This window comes from Telopea speciosissima, chromosome 4 (genome assembly GCF_018873765.1).
Source record: "Telopea speciosissima isolate NSW1024214 ecotype Mountain lineage chromosome 4, Tspe_v1, whole genome shotgun sequence".
In the NCBI taxonomy this organism is placed as follows: domain Eukaryota; kingdom Viridiplantae; phylum Streptophyta; class Magnoliopsida; order Proteales; family Proteaceae; genus Telopea; species Telopea speciosissima.
In genome coordinates, this window is record NC_057919.1 from 70,123,048 (window position 1) to 70,127,892 (window position 4,845).

The window sequence follows — 4,845 nt, forward strand, 5'->3', positions numbered from 1 at the left end:
GAATCGTGATCACTTCCCCACACTTGAGCAGGATTATGCCATGGTGAAATCAGAGGACAGTCATCGCAATGCCATGGTTCACCCAGTTTCCCAGGAATGATCAGCCCTTGCCACTAGTTCCTAAAGTTCATCCCGTGGAGGGCTCTCTAGTGGTACTAGTGATCATCCTACTCCTGATCGGGCTCCAGTGAAGTGTGATTATTGCGGCAAGGAACGCCACACTCGAGACAAGTGCTGGAAATTACATGGGCATCCCACTGATACTCGAGGTCGTGGGCAGAGTCATCCCTCTTTTGCCAAAGCACATCATACTTCATTTAAGGACACTACTACTGACCAATCTCTTTCTCAGGAGGAACTCCATGCCCTGCGTCAGTATGATGACTCGGCTGGACTCCTCATCTTCACTAGCTCCATCTGCAACTTTGGCCACCTCCCTGTCAGGGCACTCTGAACCGCCTTCTTCTTCGTCTGCCCACCCAGGTATTTCCTTTTGTGGCCATAGTATCTCAGTCATATCCATTCCTTGGATAATTGACTCAAGGGCTACTAACCATATGAGCAGTTCTCCCACTCAAATTTTCCAATACTCTCCTTTGTAAGGTAATACCAAAGTTCGTGTGGCTGATGGTTCCCTCTCTTCTGTTTCTGGAAAGGGCATCATCAAGTGCACTCCATCATTGTCTCTCACATCTGTATTGTATGTTCTCAAGTTCTCTATTAATTTGCTTTCTATTAGTAGTCTTACACAGACCTAAATTGCAAAGTAACATTTTTTCCTGGTCATTTTCTTTTTTAGGACTTGGTGGCGGGTCTTACGATTGGCAATGGTAACATGGCTGGTGGTCTTTACTTGCTTGGTAGTTCCCCATCAGCACTGGTTTCTCAGGCTACTCTCCCTGACTCGTCTGCATCTGCATTGGCTGAATTACATCGGTGGCATCGTCGTTTGAGCCACCCTCCTTTAGGCATTTTTTTTTATTTCTTTTCCCAGTTTAGTGAAAAATTGTAACCTCAACGGTTTCGTTTGTGATGCTTGCACTTTGGCAAAGCAAACTAAAACTAGAGCTATTTATCCAATTTCAAATAATCGCAGATTGGTTCCATTTGGTTTAATTCATTCTAACGTGTGAGGCCCTGCCCGTTATGTTTCTACGTCTAGTTATCGGTGGTTTGTAACGTTTATTAATTGTTTTAGTCCTACCACTTGAGTATATCTTATGCATCAGAAAAGCGATGTATTTTCCTGCTTTCAATTGTTCCACAGAATGGTCCAAACCCAATTTGATGCCACGGTTAAGATACTCTAGATTGACAATGGGAAGGAATACTGATGAGCACATTTATGTGTGAAATCTTAGGGCATAAAGCATATATTTTACCACATTGGACAGAGTTACTCGGTGCTTTCTTGTGCTTTTCAGGGTTTAGGTGAATTCTTGTGAAAAATGGAGGAGATGATGCTAAGGAAATGCTTTTAAGCTCTTTAGAGGTGTTAATAGTATGGATGCGTAGCCCATCGAGCCAGCTTCGCAACGGTTCAAATGGCACTTGATTCCGAGTTGAAACGAAGAAGTTACGGCCATTTCCGTAACGACGCGCGAAAATGGTCTGCAGGGGCTTATTTATAATTATTGACAGTCGGCCGGGGACAAAGTAAAGCGAAACTTCGGATTCGAGGGGCTTTAGCACAATTCTGAGAAGTTTTTCTGTTAGCCGAGAGATTCCATTTGGAGGGCTCTGGACAGTCCAACTTCAACTTGAGATATCTTGGGCTCCCCAACTCCAAATTGGATGAAATTTGGGTCTATTTTGGGTGATTTTTCGCAAGGAACACAATGTTGAGGCCTATATAACCACCCCATGCTCCACGTTTTTTGAAGGACAGATTTGGCATTTCAATAATTATGAGTGGAATCCTAGTCATCACTCTCTTTCTCTCCTCTAACTTTTCAAGGGCACTCCTGGAACTTCACTTAGGATAGATTTATTTTGAAAGATATTTTCTCATCTATGGAAGGTTGAAAAATCAAAGATGCTTTGATTTTATTGCTTGGAGAAGATATCTACAAAGAAAAGGAAGCACAAGTTAGAATTAGAAATTTACTTTTCTAAAAATAGAAGGTTTATGTAAACAATATTCTCTTCTCTCCCTCTTTCTATTTTTTTCTTTTTTTCTTGGGATTCAAGGCATTGTAAAAGAGGAAGGAGAAGAGAATATTCTCTTACTTAGGGAATATTTCTCCTACACTTCCCTCTTCTCTCTTCTCCTCTCTTCCCCCTATAAATATCCCTACCCTCTCCTTTGTAATGTTGTTCATTCACTTAGTGAAATTTCTTCTCTTCTTTTCCTTCTAAATTGTGATTTTTGGCTTTCTAGTTTTTAGTTTTGATTTCATAAGATTAGTTCTTTATAGTTTTTAGTTTTGATTTCATAAGATTAGTTCTTTCAAGTTCTTAGTTTTGATTTCATAAGTCTAGTTTAATGGTTGTAATAGGTTTTGCTTAAATATCTTTAATATGGTTGAAATAGTTTTAGTTTAAAGCTTTCTAGTCTAAGTTCCTATGTTGATGACAAAACTTGGAGATTTAGAAGAGGAAGCCATGGTAACTTTATTCAAGTATTCATGCATGCAAGTTCAATCCGGTTCAAGCACATCAAGGTATCTCATTCTCTAAACCCTTAATCTCATTCTCCCTCTCCTCTATCTCTCTCTATCTTCTTCTTCTTCTTCTCCCTCTATTTCTTTTTATTTTTTTATATGGTTGTGGTATGTGGATGCACTTTTATCCCCTTATTTCTTTTTATGTGGTTATGAAGTGTGGCTACGTTTCTGTTATTCCTTCCAATTTACGTTAGTTTGATAGGTTAGATACTCATGTGTTAGGATGCCAATTTAATCCATTAATTTTGTTAGATGCTTATGAGTTAGGATGCATTAATTTTCATTAGTTTAATTAGTTTAATTTAACACTTTAATTTGGTTCACTTTGCATTATTTTTAAGTTAGTTAAATAGAGTGGCATATATCTCCTCGTGTTCGACCCGTAGCTACGATTGACCCGTACGCTTGCAGTATTATTTTAACTCAAACAAGTTTTTGGCGCCGTTGCCGGGGAGATTATAGTCCATTTTATTTTTCTGATTTTTAAGTAGTTCGAAGTGTTTTAGTTTATTATTTTCTCTTCTTTTTCTGGGAAAAAAAAAAAATCAGTTTTTGAAAACCTCTTCTTGTTTCTCTTCTGTTTCAAATAGTGTGCGCCCAATCTAAAGTCCTTCATATGCTTCAACCCTCCATCTTTTGGTGTCCCTCATAGGATTAAGTTACCTATGACGTTACATCTTGACTTTGTTAGGTGGATTGACATGTGACTTATCTTTAGAGGTGACCACTCTTGATAACAGGAAAGCGACATAGTGAGAGTGTTGGAAACATAAACGTATAGTAGACCTCCACTCGACATCAGAATCCATATTGGAGTCGCACGTAGGTGGCTATAGAAGACTATACGGGTTCCCTTGCTGTCAACCTATATGGCATCCTTACAGCTTTTGAACCATTGTTTCGCTTTTTGAGGGATAAATACACTATCTACCTTGGGCTCCCTCTTGTTTCTAGTTTTTTTAAGTGTTTTATTTTTCTTTAATTTTTCTAAAGGAGACCTCACATCTGTTTAGGTGGCTAAGGTGTGGACTCGTGATTTAAGTAATCGTTTTATTAGAAGACCACCTTCTCTACCACCTTTGACCATGGGTGACCAACCCAAGACTCTTAAGGATAGGTTCTACCCTACCAGGGCTGCACAACCCTCATGCATTAGTCTGCCTGATGTTACAGGGAATAACTATGAACTCAAGACCAACTTCATCAGCATGCTACCCCATTTTCATGGGATGGCTAATGAGGATGCATATCTCTTCCTTAGGGAATTTGAGGAGGTCTGTGTTCTAATTAAGGTCCAAAATCTGACTGATGATGCAGTTAGGCTTAGGTTTATACCCTTTGCCTTAAAAGACCAGGCCAAGAAGTGGCTCTATGGGCTACCTACTAATTCCATCACCACATGGGATCAGTTTACCATTGTCTTCTTGAGAAAAATTTTCCCTCTTTACAAGACTTATAAACTCAAGAGTGACATACTCCAGTTTAGGCAGAAACCAAATGAGTCCTTTTCTAAATTCATGGAAAGATTTAAGGACCTCCTCTTAGAATGCCCTCAGCATGGTTTCGATTTGTGGCAGCTATGCCAAATTATTTATGAGGGTATTGATTATCAGACCAAGCAACTTGTAGAGTCCATGTGTCCAGCAGGCTTTACTTCTTTTTCTGAGGAGAATGATACATGGACATTCTTAACCAACTTGGCTGATAAGACTAGGGAGTGGGAATCATCCCAAGAGACTAAAAGAACCACTAAGGGGTATCTTATTGAGGGTACGACAGCAAAAGAGGCCAAACTTGACAGCCTCATAAAAAGGTTGGAGTCCATAGTTCTAAAAGAGTCTGTATTGGTTAACCAGGTCAGCCAGGTGTCAATATGCAGTTGGTGCCAAACACCTGAACATATTTTGGAGGAATGCCCCAACACCTTAGTGGGCAATTCCAACACTGAGAATGTAAGTGTTCTCTACCAAAATAACCCATATAGCAATACTTACAATCTAGGATGGAGAAATCACCCCAACTTCTCCTGGAATCAAGGAAACCAAGCATGCCCATCCAACTTTCATAATCAAGGCCAGCTTGGTCTCCAAAGGCCCAACTATGCACCACAAAGCCAAGGCATGTCTCCTAACCCCTTTCCCCCTCGTCCTCATCTAAGACCTTCTGTGAATTCTGCTAG

General features: G+C 39.9%; 1 non-coding gene across 1 annotated transcript; it reads right to left on the reverse strand.

Annotated features, from left to right (window-relative positions):
* Positions 1 to 4,123: 4,123 nt before the first annotated feature.
* On the reverse strand, positions 4,124 to 4,230 carry LOC122660648. The gene has a single exon (XR_006332754.1). It is a non-coding gene; the product is annotated as a small nucleolar RNA R71 (small nucleolar RNA).
* Positions 4,231 to 4,845: the final 615 nt, after the last annotated feature.